The 13,350-nt window shown below is 41.0% G+C and overlaps 1 protein-coding gene across 3 annotated transcripts in view; it reads left to right on the top strand.

Moving 5' to 3' along the window:
* Positions 1 to 249: 249 nt before the first annotated feature.
* MKLN1 (muskelin 1) overlaps positions 250 to 13,350 on the top strand; it is a 391,490-nt gene continuing 378,389 nt past the window's right edge. For 2 of the 3 annotated variants that reach the window (XM_070787309.1, XM_070787311.1), the window contains exon 1: positions 252 to 390. The gene's annotated coding sequence lies outside the window, so the exon portion shown is untranslated. Of the gene's footprint in view, positions 391 to 13,350 lie in introns of all 3 variants that reach the window. The other variant, XM_070787313.1, reaches the window with a different exon arrangement.

Here is a 13,350-nt window from a genome sequence, read left to right on the forward strand (position 1 = left end):
ACCCCCAGCTTTCCTCACGGGCTTGGCCTGGTCGGCTTGAGCCTGATTTTGTTCCCATGCCCCTGGGCTGGGAAAAGAGTGTGTGGTGCAAAGCGGGGGCAAGCATCCCCCTCGGCTGTGGCCCCTGCCTGGTTCCCCCTCCGCCCCTCCCGAGTCCCGGTTGCGGCGCTTCCTGGGCGGATGGTTGGGACTTGCTGCGGCAGCTGCGGTTCTGCTGTGTCATGCAAGAAGGAGGCGGCGGCGGCGGCGGCCGGAGCTGGAGGGGGAGGAGGGGAGGAACCTGATCTCTCCGGTAGCGAAGGGCTGGAGGCAAACACCGAGTTCCCCCAGAGCCGCCCGGGAGCAGGGAGGGCTCCGCCACCCCGGGGGGCCCTCCCCGCGGGGCAGATGGTAAGTGGGGCGGCGCAGGTGGTCGCCTTGGGAAGGGAGCGTGCAGGGGGTTAGGTGGGGAGGCGGGGAGAACTAGGAATCACCCTGGCCAAACTGAAGGAGCCCAGTCCCCAGCTGAAAGGGACCCAGGCCACAATAAGGATGACCAGTGGCAGTAGTTACCGTTCGAATAATGGCCCGCAGGTGACCCAAGCTACACAGAGGAGTAGTGCATCCTGAACCAAGGACCGAGCTAGAGGCAATGTTTCAGAGTTAGAAAACCATCATCCCATCAGCCCTGGCGCTTTAGGGTACAGCTGAGTAGCAGAAGTCGACATACACCCTATTCCTATAGCCTGGCTGAGCTTTATGGGTTGCCTTGTTTAAAACTAGGAAAGGGTATGGAAACCTGCCCAACCTCACTTTAGCCACAGACATAATGCTCTTGGCCAGTGGCCTTGGACAAACAGCCTCTGGTGCAATTAAACAATCAATAGGAAAAATAGCTTCTTTCCCTTTGCCACCCGCCTTTCCCAAGCAGCTTCAACCAGGGTAGTTTATGCTGTTTAAAGGAGAAAGAAAACTACGCCTTGCGGTTTCCCTCCCCCCTTACCCTCTGTCAGCCTCAGTCCTGCCACACAAACTGCCCACCCCAGCTTCAGACTATGATTTACATTCGATGAGGGGACTGTCTTAAAGCCTGAAGAATTTTCACCTCTGCTGCCCTTTACTGGGAGGGGATTCAGAAACGTAGAACTAAAAGCAGTGAACATGGGGACATGGGGACAGGCTGGGCATGTAGGAAAATTGCTCCTTTTACCTGAGTGCAGTTCTCAGGACAACTTAACATAAACACACATATATATTATATATATACATATGTATGTATATATATATTATTCTTGTCCATTTTGCTCCTGGAAATCAAAGCACTTTCTGCAACATCATTTTTTTTTTTTTTTTCAATGTCAGTCATACATTAGCAGTAAGGGGTTGGCGGGATTAACTGAAAGGCTAATGACTGTCTCAGAAGCACATGCTGTTGCTAGGGAACTCAAGCTCGTCCTGCTTTCTAATCACTCGTATGTTATGTGGAAATCAAACTTCTCAGGGTGCTATTAAAATGAATGGCATTTGGTTAAAGGAGTTCTCGCTTGTGTTGGAGCATCCTGAATTATTATCGACTCCCTCACACCCACATATCTTGTTTTCCTAATTTGATTTCTGTATGTGCGTCACCACCAGGGACACGCAGCCTAGACCAGTCAGGTTCACTTCCTGTTTCTCAGAACTGGTTTATATTTGTCTCGTAGCTTTAGCTGGTAAAATATTATCAAACTGATACTCTTGGAAAGAAATCTGTGCTTGCTGTGAAACCAATTATCCCAATTAAATTCTAATTCCCATAGAAAATGTCATAATTTGAGGAATAAGGTATACTGCCAGTTGCCATTTGAGAAAACCATTCTTGAAATGTAAAGCCTAGAAAAACCCATCATCTTTATTTCTTTTACCCAGAATCTTCATTCCTCAGCATTAGAACTAAAACAAACTCAATTTGAGGGCAGATTTAAGTATGATATTTCTAAAATAAAGCTCAAAAAAAAAAAAAAATACACACTGAAGCTGGGGAAATCATTTAGACTAAATAAGGCATAGAACTGAATAGAATCCAGGCCCCAGAAGTACAAATAAGCTTGGGTTAGCGTTGGGGCACTCAGAGAACATAGTGTGATTACAAGGCTACAGTACAAATAGAAGCCCATCTCTCTGTACTAATTGTCTCTTTTGCCAATTCTCCTATGTCCCTGGATAAGACAGCCTTGCTTAGTTTTCAGTTCCTTCCTCTTTATAACAAGGATACCAAAAAAGGCAATATCATAAAGAAATGTATCTATGTAAATAGGTAGGTTCTGATGAAGATAATTTGTTTGGATGGAAGAGAATAGGGTATCTATGGCACTGAGGAGAGACCAGCCAGCTGAAAGTTAGGAAATTTTAATAGGCTGGATGACCTTGGTTGAGCTAGTACAAGTCTTCTCCTGTCTGTTTCCTCTTGGAAGCTAAACAGAAATGCTGGGCTATAGAATCTTTAAGATTCTATTTACAAAATTCTGTGTTGTACTGAACTCACTGCATAAAAATTTCAATTTTAGCTGAATTTTGCAATGTTAAATTTTGGCGCTGAAATTTTAATACCTATCCATAGAAACCTTGGAGGAAATTATAATGGGAAAGAGTATGCTGTTGACACATCACTTTATAGTGTCAGTTGCCAGACAAATAAAATTTACCTGACTCCCAAAGTACTTAACTCTGCTTACTTTCAGGTGTTGTAGGAGGAATAGGAGGAAAGGTAGAAAGGATGTAAAAGTGTATCAAAAGATCCTTCATTCAATTTAGATTCATTTAACCCAAAGTACTTTGATGAGCAAAATGATGGAATGATGAATAAAGGCTATTAAAGAATTACATGATTAACTCAACTCTCATGGAGTTAGTTATTTGCCTGTATTTTAATTAGTTACAGGCAAAAATATACCTAGATTTAAAAAATTTCCAGGCTCAAGATGTTAAGAAGTAGCATGAAGAAATGTGAGATTTGTACCAGACAGAGAAGATCTGACTTTGAAACCCAACTCTTCCACTTTCTTTATTCATTATTGAGTGCCTGCTATGTGTCAAGTACTGTGCTAGGCAGTGGGAATACAAAGATAAATAACACAGTCTCCTCTGAAGGATCTTGTAGTTTAATGAGGAGACAGATAAGTGCAAAATTGATCATACAATACTAAGATGTTAGCAACACGGGAGCTCATTGGAAAGGTATACATTTAACCTTCACCTTGCATAGTCACGGTCCCTAACCATAGAAAATGAATTTAGAGAGGAGATCTGAAGCATAAGTAGAATAATCCAGACAAGTGGGCAAATCAAAGAGAAATGTAGACCAAGCAAAGAAAGTATTATGTGTAAAGTCCTGAGGGTAAGAAGGTGTGCCCATAGAGTTGAAGGTGAAGGACAGAGCCCAGCAAATAATAGATTCTGTCTTGTATGAATGCATAGCAGAACCCAGAAAGATCAACAAGGTCTTGTATTATGAAAAGTCTTATATATCCTCCTAATAAATTTCAACTTACCCTAAAGCCACTGGAGAACTACTGATGAGTTTTAAGGAGCATAGTGAGGCACTCAAATGTCCATTTTATAAAGTTCAGTCCAGTTTGGAGAATTTATTAGTGTGAGCAACACGATAAGCAGGGAGACTAGCTCGGAGGCTGTTTCAGCATTATGGGGATGGAAATGATGGACACCTAAGCTAAAGCAACAAGAATAGAAATGGAGAGAGGAGAAGGATTCAAGAAAAACAGGGTATAGAACAAGCTGAATTTTATTATTGATTATGTCTGCAGGATTCAGGAACCGGAGAAGAAATACAGCTCAGATAAATGGAAAGATGGTGGTACCATTTGCCAAGATGAAGAGATATAGGTTGAGGAGGGAATTTAGTTTAATTTGAAGCATGGTGTTTGAAGTATCCATAGGATATCAAAATGAAGCTTTCTATTACTTGAGTTGAGAGCTCAGGAGAGAGAGATGTGCTGGAATCGTCAGAATGAGTAACAGTCCCTGGAAGTAGATGACATCTTCAAGATAAAAGGTATAGAGTAAGAAGAGAGAAGGACCTCTTCTGAAACCTTATGGGAATGCAAACATTGAAAAAAATGAGGAAATAAATACACAAAAAAGAACATCCAGAGAGGTAGAAGGACCAGGAACAAGTAGTTTTGGAGAAGTCAAGAGAAATTGGCAATAGTTTGAAATGCTAAACGGAGGTCAAGAAAAATAGACAGAGATTCCTTGGTTTTAACAACAAGGTCAGTGTTATGTTCAGAAAGAAGGAGTTTATTAGGAAAAGGAGATAGTAACCAGATTGCAGTGGACTGAGGAGTGGATATGAGTAGAGGAGGTAGATAGAAAAAGTTCTTTTGGATAAGAAGAACTAAAGACTAAGTAGGAAGGAAAATGAAAATATCAGGAAGAGAAAATCATGATCTGTGAGGTTAAGGATGCATAGGGAAAGAAGGACATAATATAGTAATATGAAATTCTGGATACTTTTGGGCTTCTTCAAATTGAATGACATCAGTTTATTCAGTTCAGTCATTCAGTTGTGTCTGACTCCTTGCTACCCCAAGCAGCACGCGAGGCCTCCCTGTCCATCACCAACTCCCGGAGTTTACCCATACCCATGTCCATCGAGTCAGTGATGCCATCCAACCATCTCATCCTCTGTCGTCCCCTTCTCCTCCTGCCCTCAATCTGTCCCAGCATCAGGGTCTTTTCAAATGAGTCAGCTCTTCGCATCAGGTGGCCAAAGTATTGGAGTTTCAGCTTCAACATCAGTCCTTCCAATGAATATTCAGGACTAATTTCCTTTAGGTTGGACTGGTTGGATCTCAGCTTTCTTTATAGTCCAACTCTCACATCCATACATGACCACTGGAAAAACCATAGCCGTGACTAGACGGACCTTTGTTGACAAAGTAATGTCTCTACTTTTTAATATGCTGTCTAGGTCACCATCCACCATTTGCTCAAGCCAAAAAGCACGTAGATATTCACGGTTCTTCTCCTTTTCCTCCATTCTCATGTCTCCTCCATAAAGAATTTAGGTCTACTTTAACCCTCAAAAACATTTCCAAAATCTGTCTCTTTCTCTTTCCACTGCCACCACCCTAATACAGACATCATCTTCTGGGCTCCTGTAATAGCTTCTAATTGGTTTTCCTATTTCCACTTTTGCCTCCTCTCTCCACAATGCAGCTAGAGTGACATAAATCATAACACACAGATCGTATCACTTCTGTCTTAGAATCCTTCCTTGTCTTCTGATTACACTTGAAATAAAGTTCAGACTCCTTTGCCAGACAGAAAGCCTTCTGTGGCATCCCAGACCACCTCTCTTTGATCTCTTCTCCCACCACTCTCCTCTGACTCTAACTTCAGTGGTCTATTTTTCTATTCCTCGAATGCATTAGATTTGCTCTTGTATTTAAAGGACTTCACCTAGATATTTCCTTTTCCTGGATTTGATCATTCTAATCTTTGTTTAAATGTCACTTCCTCAAGCAGGTCCACCCTGACCACCTGGCTGAAAGTACCCTTCCTTGCCCCTTCCCACCCATCTTAGTAAAGCTTTATTATTGTGTGTTTTTATTCTTATAAATGAGAACCCTTCTAAAATGTGAACCCCATGAGGATTCCTGGCAGATGGTAGGTACTTAAAAATGTTCACCGCATGTTTATAGAAGGCAAAAGAGAAGAGCAATTGGTTATCAGAAACTAGAGGCATCAAGGACCAGAGCCTGATGTGGTTCAGGAATGGCCAGTGATGGTGGATTACTAGACTTTTAAGGTTCCAGGTGTGGAAGGGTTATTAGCTGTGTAACCCTGGACGTTCATATTCTCTGAGCTTTATTTTGGAGTTAATACTAATACATGCCTCGTAGGGCTGTTAGGAAAATTAAATGACATAGCATAGATAGAGGTATAAGCAGTCTTAAGCTATTTGCAGGTAGTCAGGACTTCTGCAAATCAATTCATAATGGGCTCCCCTATAATGGAGTTAACATTTGAAGTAACATTGATGTGTATACACTACCATGTGTAAAATAGAGAGTAGAAAGCTTCTGTATGGCACAGGGAGCTCAGCTTGGTGCTCTGTGATGACCTGGGTGGGTGTGGTGAGGGGAGGGAAGCTCAGGAGGGATGGGGTGTATACATATAGCTGATTCACATTGTTGTACAGCAGAAACTAACACGACATTGTAAAGAAATCATACTCCAATTGAAAAATAAATTTTTAAAAATTGACGATTACTTGTTATTTGGGAAAATTTGATAAAATTCTGAGTTTTAAAAATTACTAGGATTCTGAAAGAATATGGAAATTGGATAATTTAAGAAGAAATCAGAGCACTGCTACTAATCAATAAGAAAAGCATCAAAAACTCCCATGAGACTGGGTAAAAGTTATGAGAGCAGTTAAGGAAACACAAATAGGTCTTTAAAATATGCAAAAGTGCTCAGCCTTTCTAATAACAAGTAATATGCAAATTACAACTGCAATAAGAGATATTTTTTACATACTGTTGTTGTTCAGTTGCTAAGTTGTGTCCGACTCTGCAACCCATGGACTTCAGCATGCCAGGCTTCCCTATCCATCACCATCTCCCGGAGTTTGCTCAGATTCATGTCCGTTGAGTCGGTGATGCCATCTAACCATGTCATCATCTGCCACCCTATTCTCCTTTATTTTACTTACTGAGTTGACACAAATCAAAAAGTTTAATTAGCATACTTTAGTTTGCCAGGCTGGGGAGTGGGCATTATTTTACATTGTCAATAGGATGAAAATTGGTATAACCCCTGTGGAGGGTAACTTGGCAGTATTTATCAAATTTCTAAATGTACAAAGCCTTTGGCCTAGCAGCTCCATTTTTCTATATTTATCCAATAGACATACTGACAAGTATTGAAGAATGACTCTTCCAGTATCTTTGCTGAAGCATTATTTATGGTAGATAAAGAATGAAAACAACCTACATGTCCATTGATAGAGAAATGGTTAAATAAATTATGGTACAGTTACACATAATGGTGGACAACTGTTAAAAATTGTGAGGCATGGCTTCCTCATCTACAGTGATAGTGTGCTCAGGAAGAGAAATGATCCAAGTCAAGAGCTATTTTAAAGAATTTGACAATTGGATGGAATTAGTGAGTTATGGAGAGGGAGGTAGTATCATGACTGACTTGAGATTTCTTCAAAAAGGAGATGAATGAGTACGGACGTCAGTGACTGAGATGGAAAATCTTGGGACATTTGCAGAATTGCAGTATCTGTCTAAGTGGAGATGTTTACTGCAGTTTCATTATATGGATTGGAAGTTCAAGAGAGTTGCTAGAACTGGATTTATAAATTTGAGAGAAGATTGCCTAGGGAGGGTAGATAGAATCAAAAGAAAAGCAGACCCATGATTAAACTCTGATCATTTAGAGATTGAATAGAGAGAGAGAAAAAAAAAGACCTGATAATGGAGACTGAGAATCAGAAACCAGAGAACTAAAACCAGGAGACTATGGGACTAAAGCCACCAAGAGAGGAATATATTAAGGAGGATATATTAAGAATATATTAAGCATTTAACATCAACTCATGTTAAATGCTGCCCCAAAGTCCAGGAAGATCACTATAATTTGTTTTCCTCATAAACCGTAAGCTCCTTGAAAGTTGCAATTATCTGATTTATTTTTGTATCCTTAGGGCTTTCCCTGTACCTCTCAGGTATAATCAATGATCAGTATATTTTTGTTAAATTGGAGAGAAAGACGAAGATACAGAAAGAGAAATAGAGATACAAAAAACAACAACAATAGTATGTGTCTTTGTGTCTCAATAAATAAATAAAGCATATTCTCTTGAACTGTACTGTAAACCAAACTTGATCTTAGAAAGATCCCTTGGTTTTACTCCCGAGCTAACATGTTAATTGAGCTCTCACAATGCCACGTTGCTGGGGTGTTAAATGCCTCCTGAAAATATTTTGATAAATAATATGCACCCGTGTCTCGTCATTCTGAGTCATTTTTGTCTTTATTTAAGTCCTGGGTGATGACAAAAAGAGCAATTTGCTTTTCCTCACCAATGTGACTCCATCATATCACCTTGAATTGGTTGATGGAGTCTGGAGAATCCGTTTCTGTAATACACTGTAACCACTCATAAGGATGCCCAGCCCCAGTTTCCAATCAAAGAGAAAAATGACTTTGGTTAGGAAGAAACATACTACCTCTTAGAGAAACCACCAGCTTCTCAGTTTGTTATTGCTTCTGCCAAAAGGTGCTACTGCTTTCGGGAGAGAATGTAGAGGATGCCGAAGGAGGAAAGGGTTTGACTTTGTCCTGAGAATGTGGAAACCTTCTACACCGCAAAAAGAGATGTCATGACTTTTGGGTCCAGGGTCCTCCAGTTAGAAACCAAAGTAATAGATGTCAAACAATATTTAAAATGTTATAACATCCTGTGTTACTTAGTGAGACCAGAGACTAGTAAATTTTTCTGTAAAGGGTAATAGTTCAGGCTTTGTGGGCCACACAGTCTCTGTCCCACCTACTCAGCTCTGCCTTTGTAGTGCTAAAGCAACCATAGACAATAAGTAAGTGAATGACCTTGGCTGTGTTTCCAATTAAGCTTTATTTATGGAAAATGAGCTTTGAATTTCATATAAGTTTTGCATGTCATGAAGTATCATTCTTCTTTTGATGTTTTTCAGCTACTTAACAATGTGAAAACCATTTTTAGCTGACAGGCCATGCGAAAACAGGGGTGGGCTGGATTTGGCCCATGGATGTTAGTTTGGCAACCTCTGATTTCAGACAAACAAGAAGACCATGTCGTGAGAAAGATTTTCAGATTCAGAGCTCTGAAGAAAATAATCTGTTTCATGTATACCCTTTATTTTAACTTCTCAAATTTATTTGAACATATAAACACATTTGCCTACATCTGACTTAGCATGTCTCCTCAGTTCAGTGTGGATTACCAGTTGGCCCCTTCTCAGCCATGTAATGAATGAATGCATGTCAGTGTCGTGTTTCTGTAGAGCAAACTGAAGAATTCTTATCGCTTGTCTATATCAACACCCAAACCAAGAGAGGACATAGTAATTCTAATAACATTTTTAAGCTGCATTAATTCATTCAGTAACTACTTACTAATGATCATTTTTATATACTGCAGTACTGTTAGGGAGTTAGAGATAAAAGAGGATAGAAGATAAATTTAAAAATCTAGTGGCTGACAGGTGTCAGTGGTTTGAATGTATTACAGTATAAATATAGTCGTTTAAGCCTCAGATGCATAGGCAAAAATTAAGTTTAAATCTGAGCACTTTGTGTCCCAGATGTGTGACCTCAGGATGATTACATAAACCATATAAGCTTCATTTTCCTCTTTTTAAAATGAGCATCGTAATACCCACCTCCCAAGGAGGTGCTGTGGGAATTAAATAAGACATAGTATATGTAAATCAGCTAGCATGGTACCTGTACACAGTAAGTAATAAGTAAGTGAAAGTCGATCAGTCGTGTCCAACTTTTTGTGACCCCATGGACTATACAGTCCATGGAATTCTCCAAGCCAGAATACTGGAGTGGGTAGCTGTTCCCTTCTCCAGGGGATCTTCCCAACCTAGGGATTAAACCCAGGTCTCCGGCATTGCAGGTGGATTCTTTACCAGCTGAGCCACCAGGGAATTAGTTGTTGTATTGCACCAATATGAAGGTACATAATTTGTTCAAAAGAAACACACAATTAAAGGCAAAATAGAATAGCCATGTGAGTTAAGAACTTACGAATACAAATGAAAACTCACAAACCTGAACGTTGATGGCTGGTAGAACCATCAAAATAAAAGCAGAAGTGACGTCACAGGAGCTTACAATAAGGCAGCTGGCTAGGTGTCTTGCCTTTGCCTTCCAGATGGAACAAGATGCTGGATTATCTAAGGAGCCCTGCCTATAGTTCTAGTTCTCCGAGCTCCCCAAAATTTAAATGCCAGTTCTGATCAGAGAGAAAGTATGTCAGAAAAACATCTAGTTCTGCTTTATTGACTATGCCAAAGCCTTTGACTGTGTGGATCACAATAAACTGTGGAAAATTCTGAAAGAGATGGGAATACCAGACCACCTGACCTGCCTCTTGAGAAACCTGTATGCAGGTCAGGAAGAAACAGTTAGAACTGGACATGGAACAACAGACTGGTACCAAATAGGAAAAGGAGTACGTCAAGGCTGTATATTGTCACCCTGCTTATTTAACTTATATGCGGTGTACATCATGAGAAACGCTGGGCTGGAAGAAGCACAAGCTGGAATCAAGATTGCCGGGAGAAATATCAATAACCTCAGATATGCAGATGACACCACCCTTATGGCAGAAGGTGAAGGGGAACTAAAAAGCCTCTTGATGAAAGTGAAAGAGGAGAGTGAACAAGTTGGCTTAAAGCTCAACATTCAGAAAACAAAGATCATGGCATCTGGTCCCATCACATCATGGGAAATAGATGGGGAAACAGTGGAAACTGTCAGACTTTATTTTGGGGGGCTCCAAAATTACTGCATATGGTGATTGCAGCCATGAAATTAAAAGACGCTTACTCCTCAGAAGGAAAGTTATGACCAACCTAGATAGCATATTCAAAAGCAGAGACATTCCTTTGCCAACAAAGGTTCATCTAGTCAAGGCTATGGTTCTTCCAGTGGTCGTGTATGTATGTGAGAGTTGGACTATAAAGAAAGCTGAGCGCCAAAGAATTGATGCTTTTGAACTGTAGTGTTGGAGAAGACTCTTGAGAGTCCCTTGGACTGCAAGGAGATCCAACCAGTCCATCCTAAAGGAGATCAGTCCTGGGTGTTCTTTGGAAGGACTGATGCTAAAGCTGAAACTCCAATACTTTGGCCATCTCATGTGAAGAGTTGACTCATTGGAAAAGACTCTGATGATGGTACAGATTTGGGGCAGGAGGAGAAGGGGATGACAGAGGATGAGATGGCTGGATGGCATCACCAACTTGATGGACATGAGTTTGAGTGAACTCCGGGAGTTGGTGATGGACAGGGAGGCCTGGCGTGCTGCAGTTCATGGGGTCACAAAGAGTCAGACACAATTGAGGGACTGAACTGAACTGAACTGAACTGATGTCATCAATATCAGCCCCAGCATCTTGCTTCCTTCCAGTCAGGTCAGCTGTGAGCCTTTGACATCTGTAGGCTCCTCCTATTATACCTCCCACTCCATGTTTTTTCAATTCTGTGCTTCCACCTTGACCTCCACACCTTCTGTCTCTGGTCATTTTGCCTTGCATCCAGATTCCCTTTATATTTGGGACATTCTCCTGAACCCTGGTCTTTTTGACCTTGATTCTGATGTCTTGTTTAGCTTATCACTGACCAGTCCTCATTCCAGAGGGTTGTATTGTGTTGTCCACACTCCTGCCATGGTCTCCTTAAACTGTACACGGGTGCCTTCATGCTGGACTTCATAGTATTAGTAGCTTTTTGAACTTCACCTTGGTGAGAGACATCAGGTCTTGCATAGTTCAGCTGCCCTAATCCAAGCCAGCTTCTGTATTTACAGCCCATACCCTAGAAAGAGCTCTTCACTCCCTACTGGGCTCACACTCTCTCTCCACTGGCCATGTTTTGTCAGCTAGTTCTAACATGCCTTGTGATCCTGTTATGGCAACATCAATAATGCTTTCCCAATACAAATGGCAGAATTAATAGGACAGGGCCACAATATAGGGGTAATGGAGAGCTTCAACATCTACTGACAAGCTCATTCTGCTGAAAAGTGGGCATCAAATAAAGTTGGCATGACTTAAATTTAAACTAATCGCTTATTGAAGAGGTACTATTCTAAGCTTAATTCTAACCAGCTAAGAAGAATGTGTTGGTGCAGTGGAAGTGACATACAGCTTAAAGTAAGTGACCACGGTATCCTTGAATTTGTAGTACCCAGAGAAGGCAATTCTTTGCTTGCTAACCGGATATAAAGAAGACTTGAGCAAGTTAAGAGAAAATACGGACATAAGGCTCTATCTGGCCAGAAACTAGGAAAGAGAGCTCAAGAGTAGCAAAATGACTTGAAATTTGAACTCTTATAAAGCCAGTGATTTCAATACAGAAAAGAGAGCATCTAAGTAAAAAAGATCAATGTTGCTGTTCAAGGAGCGTCTGATTAGCTCTTGTTTTTAAAGGACACTCACAGAAAATAGATAGGAGTAAGGGGAAAACTCACTCTACAGAAGGACTCAGACCTGTGAAAATAATGCTAGAGGGCTTAACATCCAGAGACAAGTAGACTCTGAGAAAAGTACTGGAGACAATGGTTTTCTGTTTCTTTTTTTGTTTATAGATATAGTAAGATAATAGCAACCCATTCCAGTATTCTTGCTTGGAAAATCCCATTGATGGAGGAGCCTGATAGGCTACCGTCCATGGGGTCACAAAGAGTCGGACATGACTGAGTGACTTCACTTTCTTTCTTTTCTATAGTAAGATAATAATAAAGAAGGAATAGTGTTACTGAATGAGACAGACTGATGTTAACAGGTGGCTAAAAGCCAGAATCATCCAGCTATAGTCTAGTTCACTAGACGCTAATATATAAGGCTTTCCCTACACATTTTTAATACCTTTAAAATCAGAACGTGTCTTCAATAGATGTATTTATTGTGGTCAAGTTTGGGCAGAAAGAAGTGAAAGTGAAAGTCGCTCAGTCATGTACAACCCATGGACTGTAGCCTGCCAGCCTCCTCTGTCCATGGAATTTTCCAGGCCAGAATACTGGCGTGGGTAGCTGTTGCCTTCTCCAGAGGATCTTCCCAGCCCAGGGATTGAACCCAGGTCTCCCACATTGCAATGTTTGGGGGAGGGCTGTAAAAACAGTAATTAAGTGATGGTATATCATACAATAAGTTGAAGAACAGAAGAGCAGCAAGCAGTAGAGAAAGGACTAAGACAAGAAGAAAAACTGTGATCAAAACTTCTACAAAGGGGTAGAAAGAGACTGTTGTTGGCCCATAGACGCCAAGTCACTGTACAGTCGCTGTACAGGGTCACAGAGGCAGGGAGGATGATGTCTTTGTCAGTTGGAGCTGCTATAACCAATACCATTGACTGGATAACTTATACAAAAAAATGTTTATTTCTCTCTTCTAAAGGCTAGTAAGTCCAAGACCAAGCTCTCAGCAGATTTGGTATCTGATGCAGATGAACACCTTCTTGCTGTATCCACAGGTAGAGAGAGATCATCTCTTCATATAAGGCCACTAATCCATTCATGGAGTCAGATGATGGCTTTCCCTGGGCAGAACATTTTGAGCTGTGCCTGGTGCACAGCACGTGGGTACT

The sequence above is a fragment of the Bos indicus genome, chromosome 4 (assembly GCF_029378745.1).
Source record: "Bos indicus isolate NIAB-ARS_2022 breed Sahiwal x Tharparkar chromosome 4, NIAB-ARS_B.indTharparkar_mat_pri_1.0, whole genome shotgun sequence".
Taxonomy (NCBI): domain Eukaryota; kingdom Metazoa; phylum Chordata; class Mammalia; order Artiodactyla; family Bovidae; genus Bos; species Bos indicus.